General features: G+C 45.1%; 1 pseudogene; it reads left to right on the forward strand.

The window, feature by feature from the left end:
* Positions 1 to 19,942, forward strand: part of LOC117505759 — a 63,168-nt pseudogene that overhangs the window by 28,969 nt on the left and 14,257 nt on the right.

The following is a 19,942-nucleotide window of genomic DNA, read 5'->3' on the forward strand; positions in this document are numbered from 1 at the left end:
CCCCAGTGCCTTTACCTGACATGCAGCCCCATATCATCAATGACTGTGGAAATTTACATGTTCTCTTCAGGCAGTCATCTTTATAAATCTCATTGGAACGGCACCAAACAAATTCCAGCATCATCACCTTGCCCAATGCAGATTCGAGATTCATCACTGAATATGACTTTCATCCTTAGTCCACGATTGCTTTTCCTTAGCCCATTGTAACCTTGTTTTTTTCTGTTTAGGTGTTAATGATGGCTTTTGTTTAGCTTTTCTGTGTGTAAATCCCATTTCCTTTAGGCGGTTTCTTACAGTTCGGTCAGACGTTGACTCTAGTTTCCTCCCATTCATTCATTTGTTTTGTGCATTTTCGATTTTTTTTTTTGAGACATATTGCTTTAAGTTTTCTGTCTTGACGCTTTGTCTTCCTTGGTCTACCAGTATGTTTGCCTTTCACAACCTTCCCATGTTTGTATTTGGTCCAGAGTTTAGACACAGCTGACTGTGAACAACCAACATCTTTTGCAACATTGCGTGATGATTTACCCTCTTAAGAGTTTGATAATCCTCTCGTGTTGGAGCCATGATTCATGTCAGTCCACTTGGTACAACAGCTCTCCAAGGTGTGATCACTCTTGAGATGCAGACTAATGGGCAGATCTGATTTGATGCAGGTGTTAGTTTTGGGGATGAAAATTTAGAGTGATTCTATAATTTATTCCTCAGAATTGAGTGAGTCCATATTTTTTCCCCTCTGCTTGGTCTAAAAAAGTAACCGTTACTGACTGCCACAATTTTTTTTCCTGAATTCTTATAGTGTTTCTTAAAGCCAGAAAGTTGCCATTTGAAATGACTTTAGTTTTGTGTCATGTCTGTGATCTGCTTTTTTTTTCTACAAAATTAAACTGAATGAACATCCTCCGAGGCCGGTGATTCCATAATTTTTGCCAGGGGTTGTAGTCAGGGTTCTAAATGCCTCAAATTAGATATATTAGATTCAGGCAAACTGTGACTGATATAAACCTTTAGTGGACATTTGACAGACTTATTAAATTGCAGTCAGATGCGTGCAGCGTTGAGCCTGTCGGGGCTGAAGATGCATTTGGCAGTTGAAGGATTCATGTTTCATCCTTCAAAATTGCAGCGCAATGTTTTTTTATATTTAATTTCATGATTCTGGCCCCTTAGTGTGCAAAAAACAGGGAGACTACAGCTTAACACATCTGGATCAGGTCTTGTCCTTAAAGTACTGCAAATGAGGACCTATTAGTGTAACATTTAACCCAAGAATACAAAACATACCTCTGTCTTTATTTTTAACCTCTGGTCCAGAGGGTGTCTTTGTGTGCATGTTTTTTTTAATATATATATATATATTAATTGTCCCAAAACATTTTAGTACAGATTTAGAAAACCTGGACACACTCACAGCCAGACTGATCCCACGACCCACTCGGTGCTGTATTTAGGGTTTTAGTTTGGCTTCAATCATATTTGATCAGTTTCTTGCTAATATTCGAACGTCTCTTCAGGTGACGTCAGCGTGGGCATCAAGTGCGACGCCAACATGGTTGGTGACCGAGAGGCAGACGTGGACTTTGACATCATCCCCAACGCTAACGACACCTTCACTGTTAAATACATCCCTCCCGCTGCCGGGCATCTCACTGTTAAAGTCCTCTTCACTGACAAGGTACACGAGCACCTCTGAGGACCCGCTGAAGGTCATTTATGTAGATTTACCTGCTGACGGTCACTGAATATTTGAACCCAGGAAGTTCCACACAGTCCCTTCAGTGTCAACGTCGATCCTTCTCATGATGCATCGAAGGTCAAAGTGGAGGGTCCTGGACTGGCGCCTACAGGTGAGCCATGACTGCGGGGGTGAAAGTGTCTGACCAGTAAGTGATTATTGATGTTTGATTAAAACTCTTCAACCTCCAGGTGTAGAAAGCAGGAAGCCAACTCACTTCACGGTGTCGACTAAAGGAGCCGGGAAAGCAGCAGTGGACGTGTCCTTCTCCTCTCCTGTTCGAGACTTTGAAATCATTGACAACTACGACTACTCTCATACTGTCAAGTACACACCTGTTCAACAAGTAGGTCAAACGGGGGCTCAAAATCCAGACTGGAGAAATGTCGAGTCTCAATGTCAGGTGACAGTGCTGAATGTGGCTGAAGTATGTTGCTGCACATGGTCCAGGTTCTAGACATTGTTCCATTTGTTGCACCTTCATGATTTGGAGCTGTTTAAATAAATGCATCTGCACCTTATTAATTTCTTAACTATGGATGGCTTTTGTCTGAAATCTTGTTAACAAAAGGATTGTTTCTGATGTGAGCAGGTCTTAATAAATGTGACTCTGCAGGGGCCACTGGACATCGCAGTGACATTTGGAGGAGACCCCATTGCTAAGAGCCCACACACCATTGAGGTCGCAGCCCCATTGGACCTCAACAAGGTTGCTGTGGACAACGTGGACGGAAGTACGTAAACCTGTAACGGCAGATGGGGTGGAGCTTATGCGAAGAGTGATCGGTTTGACTTTAGTTTCCACAGACCCCCTAAATTCTGACAGTAGGTGGAGCTGAGTGCCCATCTAGCTAACAGTAATAAAACTGACTTTTGGCAAAAGTTTAACTTTTGTTAAACAAGCCTGTTGCCACAATGTCAATCTTGTCCTGTTTCAGCACATTGTTCTTGAGCGTTTTCACTAAAACGTCAGTTTGTGTGAAGTTGGCTCTGCAAAAAGGGGTGGAGCCTGGATGTAGTGCTTTGGCAGCATGCCCTCTGAGTTGACTGTTTGGGTTTCAGGAGTGGAGGTCAATCAGGAACAGATGTTCAAGGTGAATACCAAAGGTGCAGGAGGCCAAGGTCACCTGGAGGTAGCAGTGGTAAGTCCCTTACTTTGTCTTCAGGTAAAGATCAGCTCCACTGCCAGTTTTGAACAAATTAAAGTTACTCTTGAAAGTCCACTTTAAACTCCTCAGGGTCCAGACACATTGTGCATCCAGGTTTTTTTTTTTGTTTTTTTTTTTAATTAAGGGGAGTTATTGAACGGACACTTGGCTCCAAGTATTTAGAACATAATGTTCTGTATCAAAATGTTCAGAACTATCAGCTTTTTTAACTTTTGATCACTAAGAGTTGCTCTAAACCTGAATATGAAATACTTTAAGCAATTCTTCCAATCATGTTGAATGAATGAGAAACCCAGTGTACTTCACAAGCTCTAGAGAACATTACAAGATGTATATAAGTTACGAAAGCAGTGTAACATGTAAAATCTTGAAGAAATGAAAGTCAAAAATGAAAATGTGCCATGCAGCAGCACCACCCACTGGGAGGTGGTACATTATAAAAGAGTATTTGTAAAATTAATAACTTGCCAGTGTCAGTTGGATGTCTTATCAAATCAGTCCTTAATATAAAATTGGACATTTTGGTGATGTGGATGTCAATTTCCAACTGTGTACACAGTACACTGCTCCTGGAAAAATAATCCCTCACTGTTTCTAACTACTTCTGTAGAAGAGTAACAAGTTTTCAGGTCACTGGGAAGGTCTTGATATTTCTGAAACTGCTGTCCGACTGAGAATCCAGTTGGTTGTAAGGGTCACTGTCTGCAGATGTAATGTTATCTGGTGTCTAGGACTGGCTAATGATTTTTCTCAAGTTAGGATAGAAACTGCAGCTGTGAAGTGGTATAAGGAAATCTAACCTTCTCACTTTCAAAAAAGGAATATTAAGAGCTGATCCAGACATGCCGGTGTCTGTGGACCCCAGAGGGCTAGCTTAATTATTGCCCGAGTAGGCAATGTCCTACGGGGACCCTATTGTAATTGCGCTGTTTATTATTATTATTATTCAGCCTCTTCCCATGCTCAAAAACTCACCAAACTTTCCAAAGTTGTCCGGCCGGATCCGAAATTCGATATTTTGGGGGCGTTGCACATGGTTGCAGAAAAATCATGAAATAGCGCCTCCTAGAAATTTTCAAAAACCCCTCATTGGGCTTTTTTTCATCGTAGCCTCACGAAATTTGGTACACATATTTACCATGCCAGGATGCACGAAAGTCTCTTGCTGTCATGGTGAAATATCGACAGGAAGTCAGCCATTTTGATTTTAAGTTTCGATTTTGAGCAAATTGTTGCCATTTTTGGCCATTTCCACTACTTACATTTGTCACGCCCACATACTTAATCATAGATCCTTCAAACTTGCTGGACATGAGGTCTCTGCCCTGAACGTCTACATATCTTAAGTTCCCACCTGCGCCATAGCGCCCCCCGGTGGTGGCGGGAAATGTCCTGTTTTTACTTTAAGAGGTCCTGATGCCACATACTTAACCCAATCAACTTCATTCCACTTTTAAAACATGCAGAACAAATTGTTGAATGTAGGCGATGATCGCCGTGAAGTTACAAGTAACGGCATCCGTGTGGCGGCGTGCCAAATATTGCCCATTTGCCATGATATTACGTTTATTACACTTCCTTTTGACGGCTTTAATTTTGTCATATCATCATGAAAATTGAAACACAGGTCAAGCATGACAACCTCTTACAATTCATAGGGGCATCGCCCGTAGGCGGGGCAAAATGCCTCAATAGCGCCCCCTTGAAACTTTCCAAAACACCTCCTCATAGGGGTTTTTTGGAGTAGGGAGATGAAAATTGGTACACGTGACTTGCATAGACATACAAAAAGTCTCGTGCACCAAGAGTCTACTCCAAACAGGAAGTCGGCCATTTTGCATTTTCTTATCATTTTGAAATGATTTCCACATCTTGTATTTGAACGAACTCCTCCTAGGGATTTTGTCCAATGCACTTCAAATTTCTTTGACAGCATCCAAAGATGATACTGACCAAAAGTTAGCGAAAGCTTTTCTCTGTTGAAGGGTGTGGCCGCTATGGTGCTGCCATTTTGACCCTTTGCCATGGAACATCAAGTCATGATAAATCCTTCATGCTTTGCCTGATTGACTTGAAACTTCACATGTGTGATGACGGTTGGCCCCTGAACACACCCAGCCCCTCTGTTTGTACACTGAGCGCCCCCTAGTGGATGAACAATTAACATGTCATAACTCCTTGATGCATTGTGTGATTTGTTTAAAATTTTAAGAGTGGCTGCCCCTGCATGCACATGCCCACATGTGGTCACAAGGGCACCCACTGGCCTGGGTAGGCGGTTGCGCGGAACGAGGGCCCGTATATGACTGCTTGCAGTCCTAGTTGGTATTGTATTTCTGTTTGGGTTTTAAAACCTGAAACTTATTTAATTGGAGCAGATATTAAATTTCTGTTCAATATTTAATTCCAGTTTGTCTTATTTTGGAGCCTGTCTCAGGATAGTGAATTTTTATTTAGAATTCACTGTCTTAAGAATTTAAAACCTTGTGGCAATTAACCAGTTTGACCTTAAAAATGACATTAAATAAAAATTGTTAATCACATTACTGGTTAAAAATATATATATATATTTTGGGACTTTTTTTTTGTAGCTGAGTCCCAGCCAGCAGATGGTACCATGTGAGGTGGAGCCTGAACCTGGGAAGGCAGCAGTCAGTTTGGTGCACTACACGCCCACAGAAGAGGGCGTACACACGGTTAAAGTGTCGTACGACGGACACCCCGTCCCTGGAAGCCCCTTCCCTGTGGAGGCACAGCTGCCTCCAGACCCCAGCAAGGTAAAGTCACTGTCAAGGTTCTGGGTGTGTGGCCTCCATGCAGACCACTTTTTATTTCTGCTTGAATGGCGCCCCCAACAAGAGAACTAGTGCACAGTAGAAATAAAGTAATGGGAAAATCCAAACTTAGTTGGGACTTGGCTCTACCCTGCAGGTGAAGGCATTTGGACCTGGTCTGAAAGGAGGTCTGGTTGGAAATCCAGCAGACTTCACAATAGACACCAAAGGTGCCGGTACCGGCGGTCTGGGCCTGACAGTGGAGGGTCCGACTGAGGCAAAGATAGAGTGCTCAGACAATGGAGATGGGACCTGCTCGGTGTCCTACTTACCCGCTGAACCTGGAGACTACCTGGTTAACATCCTGTTTGAGGAGGTCCACATCCCTGGCTCGCCTTTCAGGGCAGAGATCCAGATGCCCTTTAACCCCTCCAAAGTGGTGGTGTCAGGGTCTGGTCTGAAGAGGGCAAAGGTAAGGTTGGAGACTTTTTAATTTTCTGTGATCTGGTCAAATGACTCCACAGAACAAAAACCATCTGAAGGAATCTGTTCTGAACATGATCACATCACTAAAGTGTTTCTACTGCAGTGTTCCCCCCAGAATCTTTAAAATTTTAAACCTGTTCAGGTTGGAGAGCCCAGTGTGGTGAATGTGGACTGTTCCCGGGCCGGACCGGGCCAGCTCAGCCTGGAGGCAGTACCAGACTCTCCGACCACTCCTACTGGTTCCGGTAACAGACTTACATTTGGTCCTCCTGATGGTCCTCCTAGTTTTGAGACCCTGCAACTATATGGCATCCCAGTATGATTTGTACTGAAACATTTGTTATAAATAAAACTATGGTGCCTCCAGAAGTTATTCACAGTGCATCACTTTTGTTACATTAACAGCCTTATTCCCAAATGGATGAAATTTATACATTTCCTCCCTAAACATTCTACACACAATACCTCATAATGACCTTTTTTTTATAAAGATTTTTTAAAACTTAAAGGTCACATGTACATTTCCACAGATAATCCTTGATGTTTCTACAGCTTAATTGGAGTACACCTGGGGTAAAGTCAGTTGGACATGATTTGGAAAGACGCACACCTCTGAGGAAAAGGAACTGGGAGACTAGTCAGGATTGACACTGGGGCAACGGTTCATATTTTAGCAGGACAATGACCCTAAGCACACAGCCAAGACATCAGAGGAGTGGCTTCAGGACAACTCTGAATGTCCTTGAGTGGTCTAGCCAGAGCCCAGACCTGAATCTGATTGAAGATCTCTGGAGAGATCTGAAAATGTCTGTGCACAGACACTCCCCATCCAACCTGATGGAGCTTGAGAGGTGCTGCAAAGAGGAATGGACCAAACTGACCAAAGATAGGTGCACCAAGCTTGTGGCATCATATTCAAGAAGACTTGACTTAATAAATGTGCAAAACTTTGTTATGGGGTACTGTGTATAATTTTTTTGTGGGGGGGGGGGAGAATGTGCTTCCTTTTGGAATAAGGCTGTAACATAATGTGGAAAAGTGCTGTGAATACTTTCTGGAAGTACTGTATTTGCAGACTTTAACATTAAACAAAACTCTCATAATAAAAGAATAAATGCCAAAAATAAAGTACACCAACAATGACCAAAAATCCCAAAATTAAAATTGCACTTTTTTTCTTTTTTTTACTAGTTTGGGTGGTCCTGCAGCTTGTAGGTTTATTAAAGAAAACACATTTAATTGACTATCGGACTTTTAAGTAATGAAAGGTCTAAACTTTGGAAAGAAAATTTGCAAAATGTAATTACTCCAGAAAATATCTTGCACGGATTAGATTTTGGTGTTTTTTCAGACATTTGAGAAACACTTTAAATTGGACTAAACGTGACTTGTGAATATACTCTGACCACTAGGGTGTGCTCATGGGCCACATCACTGCAGGTTTAAGTCCAAAATATTCCATGTAATCTGCAAAATCTTGAATGAAACTGATTTCAGATGTGACTTTTGTGTTCGGGCGACTAACACGCATGACGTGAAATGGTGCTTCTGTCTCATAAATATCAGCCTCTGGTTTGATTTGGTTCTTTAACAAAACAATTTTCATTTCAGTCAGTTGTAGAGAAGCTTGAATCTTGGACTGGACTGGGTTGCTTGACGCAAGGACATTTCGCTTCAAATCGCAGAAGCTTCCTCAGCTAAAATTCTTGCTCTGGTGGTCTGACTTCTGTCTTGACTCTTGTAGAGAAGAATAATCAAGAAGTCGCATAAGCTGGAGTCTTAAACCTAACCAGACCCCTAGCTTTTAAAGACTATACCTTTTGTGTAAAAGGCTATACCAGCACCGCAGAGAGGGCGCCAGTGGACCTCAGTCTGCAGTTTCATCTCCCCCTTAAAGACACTAACACACGTTGAGGACAAGGAAGTTAAAATATTAGCCAGAGAGAAGAAATGGTTTGAGAGAGGGGTCAAGGAGGCATTCTTTGTGAAACGTTTGAAACCCAGCCTTAACCGGGGAGGGGGTCTGAGACACGCTTTATCCCCTATTTACAATGGGGTACTCGGGTCAAAGCAGTTTCAGTCTTTTGTTCACGGTAATGAGTCATTCACGTCATCAGCAGTCGCCGAGAGGGGCAGCTGCCCTGTCATTAGGAGGGTAATTAGAACTATTGGTCACCAGCCTATAGCAGTCTGCCTCTCGGTAGGAGGGGTCTGGTTAGGTTTAAGACTCCAGCTTATGTGACTTCTTGATTATTCTTCTCTACAAGAGTCGAGACAGAAGTCAGACCACCAGAGCAAGAATTTTAGCTGAGGAAGCGTCTGCGATTTGAAGCGAAATGTCCTCGCGTCAAGCAACCCAGTCCAGTCGAAGATTCAAGCTTCTCTACTATGGAAACCACCTGGACAACTAAGAGCCTACACAAACATTTCAGTCAGTTCTTAGAAATCCTTAAATTCAGACTTTAGTTTCAATTTGATTGTAAACCTGATAATCAATGTTTTATCTCAAGCAGAAGCCAAACAGTTTAAAAACAAAGGTCAAATTCTTCTCAGGTATGAAGCCAAACACAGAGGTGGTGGACAACAAGGACGGAACGTACACGGCGACTTATGTTCCGCTGTCCTCCGGCACCTACAACCTGCTGATGAAATACGGCGGGAAAGCTGTTCCTGGATTTCCTGCTAAGGTGACTGTGGACCCAGCTGTGGACACATCCAACATCAAAGTCTCCGGACCTGGAGTGGATGGACAAGGTGTCGTGTGGACCAGCAGGGGTCACTAACTGTTGGGGTTGATGCCTGACTCATTAGTTTCCAACCTTATCTGATGGTGTTGGTCAGGTGACTGCCTATCATCTCTAACCCCACCCCTTCTGTCCTACAGGTCTTTTCAGAGAAGCCACCACAGAGTTCACAGTGGATGCCCGACCTTTGACCCAGCATGGAGGAGATCATGTGACTGCAAAGGTCAAGAACCCATCCGGGGCGCTGACAGACTGCATGGTTACTGACAAAGCTGACGGCACCTACAGCGTGGCGTACACGCCCTACGAGACCGGTACCACACCTGCACGTTGGCTCATTTACCACCTGATGACTGATGGTTCAACACTAAATGTATTCTGGATATGTCTTTCTGTCTCAGGTGTTCATAGTGTCCAGGTCCTTTACGATGACACTCCTGTTCCCAAAAGTCCATTCAGGGTGTCTGTGTCAGAGGGATGCGACCCCAGCAGGGTGGTGGCCACTGGACCTGGCCTGGAACACGGCCTGACGGACAAACCCAACAACTTCAGCATCATCACCAGGTTCTGTTGGAGACGGGACTGTTTACCATCAGACATGAAACTTGATTCTTTACTGACTTGGTGGACTGATTTCTTCTCAGGGGGGCGGGCATTGGTGGTCTTGGCATCACCGTCGAGGGTCCGTCAGAGTCAAAGATGTCTTGCAAGGACAACAAAGATGGCAGCTGCAGCGTGGAGTACATCCCCACTGTGCCAGGCGTGTACGATGTCAACATCACCTATGGAGGAGAACACATCCCCGGTGAGACTTGGTTACCACACAGGGAACCAACCTGGGCACTCTTGAACTTGGGGCCAATTTTTAGATTGAAACTTTGACTCTGAAGAAACTATTTTCAGCAGATCTGCATTTAGTTTGAAATTAAAATTTACACTAGGAAAAGGAAGTCCTGTATAGGTCAGGATTGCACTGTTGTGTATACTACCTCTGGCCTTGGTGACATGAAATTTGGGATTCCACAGGGGTCTGTGCTAGTCCCCTTGCTTTTCTCCCTATAGTGCCCCTTGGGCATATTCTGTGGCATTTTGGGATTGCCTTTCATTGCTATGCTGATACTCAACTTGTACATGGTGATAACTGCTGGTAATCTTATCCACATAAAATCCTTAGATTGCCTTGTATCTGGTTCTCGTAACTTCCTTCTCTTAAACTCTAAGACTGAAATGATGGTTCTTGGTCCAGCAAGACATCAGCATGAATTTGACCAGCTAGTGCTTAGTTTGGGTTTGTGTGTCATACAGACAAAGTGAGGAATCTTGGGGTACGTCTTGATCTTATGTTGTCCTTTGACCTCCACATTAGAGATATTACAAGTAATGCCTTTTTCCATCTGCGAAACATAGCAAAGATTCATCCCAGCCTGTCTATGGCTGATGCTGAGACTACATGTATTTATCTCTTCCAGATTGGACTACTACAATGTTCTATTTTCTGGTCTGCCACAATCCAGCATTAGGGGACTTCAATTAGTGCAGAAAGCTGCTGCCAGACTTTGGACTCAAAGTAGAAAGTTTGACCACATTACACCCATTTTGGCGTCCCTTCATTGACTTCCGGTTTCTGCCAGATAGGACTTCAAAGTCCTGTTGCTGGTCTATAAAACTGTTCATGGACTGGCTCCTTCCTACCTGCAGACTTGGTCAAGCCCTACGTGCTGGCACAGCCCTTGTTTGAGGCGCAAGACTTCTGTGTTCAAAGGGTGAATGAAAAGTCTGTGGTATAGATCTTTCTTACTGTGGCCCTGCTCTCATGGAACGATCTACTTGCATCTATAAGGCAGTCCGACACAAGACTTTTAAATCAAGATTGAAGACCCACAATTTTTTTTAAGACAGTCTTATCGTTAATTTTTTTTTTTTTTTTTTTTGCTTTGTAATTTTTTATTCTACGTTTAGTTTTACTGTGCCCGTTTCAATTTTAATTCATTTTGTGCTGCTATGAGTTGTTGCGTGAAGCACCTTGAGGCGACTGTCATGAGATGGTGTGATATAAACTAATAAAATTGAATACAGGTCCTGAGGCCTGCTAGAGCAGATCTCTGGATTTCATAGTGTTCAATGGGTGAGACTCAGCAGTGTCCCAGTTCAGGGTCTACATTCTAAGCCAGTGGGATTCAACTCTTGTCAGAAAGGGCTGAGAGGGTGCAGGTTTTCTTTGACTGATATCAGTTGACACACTTGGAATCAGTGAAATCACCTGGTGATGTCGGTTGTAAAGAGAACCTGCACCCTCTCAGCCCTTTCTGGAACAAGTTGAATCCCCCTCTGTTCTAAGTCTGTCCCACAAAACTCTTCAGGTTTCAGCTATTCAGTCCCTGCAGAGACCAGGACAACCCACTGACATGAGTCTAGTCCAGAGCGTCTTGCTGTTGCGTTCTTAGTTTCCGCACCTCTACTTCTGTTACCTGGTAACCTGATAGTTGATGCCCAAAATGGCATAGTGGATGTAACCTGTAGTGAGTCTTTTTTTTTTTTATATATATATAATATAAACTAGATTTATGCTTCTAAATAATAGTTGTACATACAGAGCCTAGATGTGTCCTGGTCTCTACACTTAGTTTTGTCTTGGGCAGTGACTCATGGGACTGTTTCGAAGGCTGCGAATATCGGCTGCTTCATGGGGAGCCTCTAATACCGGACGGCGTAGTCACACCACTTATGATGTAAATGATCAGTTACAGTCCAAATGTCCCCTGGACAGGACACCGGTCTGCAGCCTACTCCCCCGGCTGAGGCAGTACCTAGTTCCAGCTGGGTGGACTGAGAATGTGCATAGTGTTAAAGGACAGACGGGGATCAAACTAGGGTCTACAAATGTCACCAAACACCTTGTCCTACAAAGCTACCTGGTCTGTTTGCTAGCTGAGAGCACGTAGGTCAGTGGATAAGGAAAGGCGTTGCAAATAAGTAGACTTTGGTTCAAATCCTGCTCACGCTTCCTGTTCCTCCTGAACACTAAAATCTGCATCATCTCAGACCTCCTAGTTGTAAATGGACATCAGCCTCAGCTAGAGAGTAACCTGTCAGACTGGCAGCTCGCAGACTCTCCATAGAGGAGCACAGACCCCAACTGGTTTCAGGGACTATATAAGACTTCTTAGTCTGGCTGAGACTCTGTTCTCCAATTGTCTTAATATGCCAATTTGTCTGAACTCATAAAAATTTCTTATCAAGCCAAATGGTTTTCTGCTCCTTCAGGAAGTCCATTCAAGGTCCCAGTGAAGGATGTGGTGGATCCCATGAAGGTCAAGGTGTCTGGACCCGGTGTGGGCTCAGCGGTTCAGGGCCAAATCCCACAATCCTTCACTGTGGATTGCAGGAAGGCTGGGGGTGGCGCCTCTGGGCGTGGCAATCACCACTCCAAAAGGTGTGGCCGAGCACTGGAGGTGACGGACAACAGGGACGGGACTCACACGGTGGCCTACACCCCCTCTGTGGAGGGGCCGTATTCTGTGTCTGTCAAATATGCAGAAGAAGACGTCCCCGCAGGTAGTGTTAGTTTTATATTAAAGAAAAAAAACCTCAGTTAAGGGTCACACCCTTAACTTTCAGCAAGAGCAATTAGTGTTTTAAGTTTTTCAGTGTCATTCTACAGAACCAGAAATTATTTTTGTGAAACTACAAGTGGAAAATTAAAATGACCCAAAATACTACTGAGGCGGTGCAGGCGGATTTTAATTTCACTGTGAAACTTAAAAGGTTCTGAACTAATCACTTTGTACTTGTAGAAATATGTTCACAGCTGTTTGTTGCCATGGTACTCAATAACTCCATGGTTCTGGCTCTGGTCAGCAGAGTTCATGGTAACTTTGTGCCCCACAGTCCCTTGAAGTTCCGGGTTCTCCCCACTCCGATGCCAGTAAGGTCCGAGCCAGCGGCCACGGCTTGACCAGCGGCGTTCCTGCAGCTTCCCTGTTGAGTTTGACATTGACGCCAAGATGCCGGACAGGGTCAACTGAGCGTGCTCATCACAGTCCGTAACATGCACATGGTCTAAAAATGTCCATGTTGTAGTTCTCTTCCTCAAACCTTTTTTTTTCCCCTCATGGTTCCTAAGGACCAGGACGGTAAACCAAAGCAGCCCAGGGTCTTTGACAACGGTGATGGTACCTATGAAGTGTCGTATGTTCCAGATCCGAGCAGGTCGATACACAATTGTTGTGAAATACGGTGGTGATGACATCCCCGCATCACCGTACAGAGTCCGGGCCATGGCCGACCGGAGACGCCAGCAAAGCACCGTCGCAGGTCAGTACTGCTGATGACACCATTAAAGTGAAGGAAAAGGAAGTACAGTAACTCTTAACTTCCTGTTTCCAGGTCCTGGTATTGCTCCCACAGTGTCCATGGGTGAGGACTTGGGCCTTGTCGTCAATGCAAAGGCTGCTGGGAAAGGGAAGGTGAGCTGTGTGGTGGTTCAGCCTGATGGCAGCGAGGTGGAGGCAGAGGTTCTGGAAAACGATGACGGAACCTTTGACATCTTCTACACTGCACCGGAGCCTGGAAACTACGTGGTCTAGTCCGCTTCGGAGGAGAAAATGTCCCCCGAAGTCCCTTCAAAGTCATGGTGAGAATCTGCACATGGTGGGGGGGGGCGCCATATTCACTGGGGATATTTCACCGGTCGGAACCTGATGACTGACCTGCACTGGCACCCAAATGGTCCAGTTGGGCTGGTGTTTAAGTCTTATGCCCCGCCCACCAGAACAAAGTATTGGTTGACGCAGACGTGAGCAGGAGAACACTCTGGTGTTAGGCTGAAGTTCAACTGCATTTCCCCAAGAAATTCTTGTCCAACTGGGGGAATCTGACCTGTGACCACTGTGGTGACCTTGCCAGAGATGTTTATGGAATTCACCCTCATGTGTCAAGTTTGGTTGAAACTGGGCTGAAAATTAAACTTTTTTTTTTTTTTTTTTTTAACTGACAAGAACCCTGAGTTCAGGGGTTGAACTTTTAAAACCTTCTGATCTTGACCTTTTTGACCACTGCAGGTCAGGGGTCTCCCCCTGTCTGCCCCACAGAGGCACAGGTCTGTTTATGGGTTTGGTACTCTTGTGTTGAGCCAGAGGGTCAGTGGTTTGATCACCAGCCAGGTGAAAGCTGGTCCAGATGCTGGAAGAACTGCTTCCACCACTGTCCTTGAGCAAGACGCATAGCGCGTGACGGCTGTGAATTCTGAACCCGTGGAGCCTTGTGTCGTTTCTTGCATTGCATAATGTAAACCTGTTAGCTAGCTCATTAATTTTACAGCAAAAGTGATTCATGCAGCCATAAGATTAGTTGGCTAACAGCTTTAGTGGCATTTAACCTTTTGCTCAAATCCGCAGGTGGTTTTATCCTGAAGGCCAGCAACATCTGTCTGTCCATCCGTCCCAAAAAGGGTGCAAACAGTCTGAAATCTCCTCACATTTTTCAGAGGAATTTTGAGACTTGGTGAAAGTCGTTGTCATAAGTTGGTAATAAACACATTATCAGGGTTAGTTTTGGCTGCATTCTGAAATCAACGATCACATGAAATGTTCTCAAAATGTAGCAAGAACTGGAACCAAAGCAGCACTTGCCGCCGGGGGGGGTACTGTGCCTCCGAGCACTCTTCTTACCCATGATGCAACGGCTGTAGGTCAGAGGTTAAATGCTACCATCATGTTTTCAGGTTACAGAAGATTCACCCATGATGCAAACAGCAGACAGCTCTGCAGCAGCAGGCCACGCCCCCTGTAGCTGGCTTCCAGCCTTGGGTATATATATCATCTGTCACGTGCACATGTGTACACACACAGCTTTCTGTTACAGGTGATGGGCTGATCTTACACCCTGACCCTCCTGCTAATATGTACGCACCTCAACCGCTTTCCTCTGACACGTCTCTGCTCGGCCAATAGGACGGCAAACAAATGTGTATAACTGGCTTTGGGCTGCTGGGGGTGTTGTCATGGTTACGGGTGACTGGTCCCCTCTGGGTGTTGCTGTAGTCATGTGGCTTTTCATCTTGTGCTCCTTTGTGGGCGGAGCTAAGCTGTACCCATTAAGCCATTTTCAAATAATTTGAAATACTACTTTCTCCCATCAGGTGACATCAGACACCTACGAGCCAATCAGGAGCAGCGTGAATGGGAGCAGCTTTCAGACCGTTCGACATGGTGATTCCATTCTCCTTCAAGAAGGGGAGAAGTCACTGGTGAGGGCAGAGCTACTGGGGACTGACACATGGTCTGACTTCCAGAGAACAATCTCTGAACGGTCTCAGAAAAATCAGCTAATGGCTGTTAGCTCTGTGAAGGAGCACTGAGTGACCACCATACTTACTGCAGTAACTTCAGTTTATTTTTAAGTCTTGACTTGCTGTAAACACTGTTCACCTGTCTGTCTCTCTCAGGTGAAGTCCTGATGCCTTCTGGGAAATCTGCTCAGCCGCTGATCACTGACAACCTGGATGGGACGGTCACGGTTCAGTACTCGCCCACTGAGGCCGGCCTGCACGAGATGCACATCAAATACAATGGCACGCACATTCCTGGTCAGAACACACACTTATTTATTTATATTTTTATTTTACCGAGGCTGGCGTGGAAAATGGATCACTGGTTGTTGTTGTTGTTGTTTCAGAGTCGCCCCTTCAGTTCTATGTGAACCACGCCAGCAGTCCCAGTGTCACTGCCTACGGTCCTGGTCTGAGCTACGGCGTTGCCAACAAGATGGCCACGTTCACGGTCTGCACGGAGGACGCCGCTGAGGGTGAGTCGGGCCCGCTCACATGCTGATGTGATGGAAAACGACATCAGGATCTGAGCACAACACTAAACTAAACAGTCACCTCTGCGCACTGAAAGGGATTAAATGCTACCAAATTAAAACATGCAGATAAATGAACCAATTAACTTTAATGCACCAGACTTTAATGTGCTCTAAGGCCTTTATGCCCCCTACTGGATGTGTAGGCTTACTGCAGGAATACTACAGTGTTGCGTTTGCTGCTACTCGCCTCACCGGGCAGGACAAACTGATCAGTGAGGAATTCGCTTAGTTTAACGTTAGCTGTTATCTTTTACGTAGCTTGATGGCATCTTTTCAAAGGTGCCAACTATTAAATCAAAGATATCACAGGAAAAAGAAGGTGCACTATGCAAGTGTCACTAAACCTGGACAGTCTGAACCAGAGGCACGGTTTTAGGACCACTCAGGTTTTAACTTTCATTAACCAGGATGAAGTTGGATGTTGTCTTTAAAAGTTTTCATCTTCCCAGATGAAGACAGACCTGTACTGTCCGTGGTAGTCTTACAAAGCAGTAACTTTTATACCCCAACCTGATCGACTGCTTCTGACGTGCGTATTTAACGTGTGTCTGCAGGTGGTCTGGACTTGGCCATCGAAGGTCCGTCCAAAGCAGACATCAGCTGCGTGGACAATAAGGACGGACGTGCAGTGTCAACTACCTGCCCACTCTGCCTGGCGACTACAAATCCTGGTCAAATACAACAACAAGCACATCGCCGGCAGCCCGTTCACCGCCAGGATCCACTGGTCAGACTCTGCCCCATGCTTCAAATGGTTGATGTGAACTTTCTCATAATGTTCTGTTTGCCGTGTCTCAGAGGACAACCAGCGCCGCTCTCAGGTCAAGCTGGGCTCTGCGGCGGACTTCTCTCTAGACATCAACGAGACCGACCTCAGCCTGCTGACCGCCAGCATCAGAGCGCCATCCGGCCGCGACGAAGCCCTGTCTGCTGAAGAGGCTGGCGAACAACCACATTGGTATCTACGGAACACCTGTGTGTGGAGCGATTTTGTCGCAGTTCCAAATTGCGTTCATGCCTCCTGTTCTGTCATTCCTACAGGGATCTCCTTCATCCCCAGGGAGGTCGGGGAGCACAAGGTCAGCATCCTGAGAACGGCAGCCACGTCGCCAACAGCCCATCACCATCATGGTGGTCCCAGTCAGAGATTGGCAATGCTGGGCGGGTCAGCAGTTCACGGCAACGGCCTCATCCAGGGCACCACCTTCACAAATGCCAACTTTGTGTTGACACCCCGGGAGGCAGGTTAGTCCATAAACTTCTCTTGGTGCAGTTTACAGCTGTAGTCCTTTTAAACTTTTAGGTGGCTCAGATTGAAGTTAAAAGCCTGAATCCTAGTCTTCATTAGGGTTGGGTATCCAGAACCGGTTCTGTTTGAGAATTAAGAAATATTCGTTCCACCGACATCAATAGCCTTTTTGCTCAACAAGTCCCTTATCGGTCTTTCAGAGCAGCCATTGTTTTTGAGGGTGTTTGTTGGGAAAATGATTTTCTCCACATTCATTAGACCCTGCAGCATGGCTCTGCTTTGAAGCAGTGCTTCGACCTGTTGGTTCTTTGCTTCACTGCTTTTCAGATGTGGAAAATTTGCTTCTTCACCCCTCCCAAAGCCATTTAAAAATGTCAATCGTGAGTAGGGTTGGGTATCAGGAACCGGTTCTTTTCGGGTATCAAGACATGATTTGATCTACCAACATCAGTAACCTTTTTGCTTAACGATTCCCTTATCAGTCCTTCAGAGCGGCCATTGTTTTGAGTGTTTGTCAGGAAAATGATTTTCTGATTACAGACCTGGTGCAGGGTCTGTAATCAACTGTTTCTGCAGCACAGCTTTGCTATGAAGCAGTACTTCAATCTGCTGCTTCGTCGGTTCATTGTTTTGCTCCTCTTCAGAAACCACAACTCCGCTTAACTCCTCTAAAAGCCATTAAAATGTCACTTTAATGCAGATTAAAGTGGGGACTCTTGTCTTGTTACAAGAAAGAAACGAAAATCATCCTCTGTTGCTCCAAACGCTGCGCCACTCTGAGTTGAGTCCGCTCAGAATTTAGAACTTCAAAGTGAATCACCCTTTAAATCAAATGACACCTCTCTCCAAATGCTGTAATACAAACTGCAATTGATGTTTTTTTTTTTTTTTTTTTCCCTCCCAAAATGAGGCGTCCTACACTGATGTGCAGCAGCCGGCTGAGCTCAGCTGTATGGAGTTAGATTCATGTCTAAAAGGAAATGCTTTTGACAAACTACAGATTTTATTTCTATGTATGTCCAGAGATCAAGGATCCAGTGATCAATTTTGTATTTGTTTACTGTAAGACTCAATGTTGACATAGAAAACCTGTAAAGCCTACTTTAAGTACACGGAAAACTCATGAGGTATAGATAAGGAATCGGGTCTAAGCGGAATCAATGGCATCTGACTAAAATCTTATCAATACCCATCCCTAATCTTGATACAGGACAACGTTCTGGTCTCAGCCATCAGAAGTGTAGCTGTATGGTGACTGTTTAACTTTGAGACAGTGACCTACATGTCTCTGGGTCCTTGGTGTTTAAGATCAAGAGGCACCTGGGAAGAACTTATGGAGTCATGAGGTCACTGGACGGGTGTTTGACAATGTTGTTGTCATTGCAGGCAGACTGGATCCTGGTGCCTCTGTATGGTTGAGACTTGGATGCTAACCAGTGACCTACAGTGCTTCACTTTTTCCACATTACAACCTTATTCCAAACTGGATGAAAATAATTGTTAAAATTCTACACACAATAAATCTGGGGAAGGGTACAGAAGCATTTCTGATGCTTTGAAGGTCCTAATGAGCACAGTGACCTCCATCATCCATAAATGGAAGAATCAGGGAGAGAAGGGCCTAGTCAGGGAGGTGACCAAGAACCCAATGGTCACTCTGTCAGAACTCCAGCATTCCTCTGAGGAGAGAACCTTCCAGAAGGACAACCATCTCTGCAGCAATCCATCAATCAGGCCTGCATGGTAGAGTGGCCAGACATAAGCCACTCCTTAGTAAAAGGCACATGGCAGCCCATCTGGAGTTTGACAAAAGGCACTCTGAAGGACTCTTCAGACCATGAACGAATTCTCTGGGCTGAGACAAAGATTGAGCTCTGGCGTGAATACCAAGTGTCATGTCTGGAGGAAACCAGGCACCATCCCTACAGTGAAGCATGGTGGTGGCAGCATCATGCTGTGGGGATGTTTTTCAGCAGCAGGAACTGGGAGACTAGTCAGGATTGAGGGAAAGATGAATGCAGCAAAGGATGACTGTACAGTTGTTAAATTTCAAAAACTTAGTCATTATGGGGTGTTGTGTGAGGGGAAAAATGAATTTGTCATTTTGATATAAAGCTGTAACATAAAATGGGGGAAAAGTGAAGTGCTGTGAATACTTTCCAGATACACTTTAAGGTGATTACTAATGTCTTTGGAGGGTTCTGGAGTATCACTGGAATGACTTGTATCAAACCAGCAGTTACTGAGACAGTAAGGATCACCTCCCTCACTGACTGTTCTGGACATGTGACCTGTTTCTCAGGACATAATCCTGCACCTGAGTGCTGAGGACCCCAGTGACTGTAAAAGACCAAGGAGCTGTCCACAGCTCACCTGGTTGTGGCAGACAGATGGTTATCTTGGACATGTGAGAATAGACTGGTGGTTGCCACCCAGGACCCAAAGTGGTCCCAGACTAGACTTGACCCTCCTGTTAAGACACTGTTTTGAAACACAAAGGAAAAGGGGTGTGACCCTGACAAGTGTGTGCTGTGCGCAGGTTACGGCGGCCTGGCGCTGGCTGTCGAAGGCCCCAGTAAAGTGGACATTCAGACTGAGGATCTGGAGGACGGGACGTGTGGCGTGGCCTACTGTCCCACCAGAACCAGGAAAACTACATCATCTCCATCCGCTTCGCTGAAGATCACATCCCAGGTAACCTTTGACACCCCCCCCCTTACAGGAGTGGGTGGGGAGTAAAGCAAACAAACACTTGGGTGTGTGGGTGCGTGTGTCACACATGAGGATCTTTGTCATACTTTATTAATGTCACCTTGTGTACCAGTGAATAAAGTTTAAAAGAGGCGGAGCTACTCATGGCAGCCGTCAGGTTTCGCCGCCGCTTGACCTTCTTGGTAGCCAAACGAGCACTTTGGTCT

Source organism: Thalassophryne amazonica, chromosome 3 (assembly GCF_902500255.1).
Source record: "Thalassophryne amazonica chromosome 3, fThaAma1.1, whole genome shotgun sequence".
Taxonomy (NCBI): Eukaryota; Metazoa; Chordata; class Actinopteri; order Batrachoidiformes; family Batrachoididae; genus Thalassophryne; species Thalassophryne amazonica.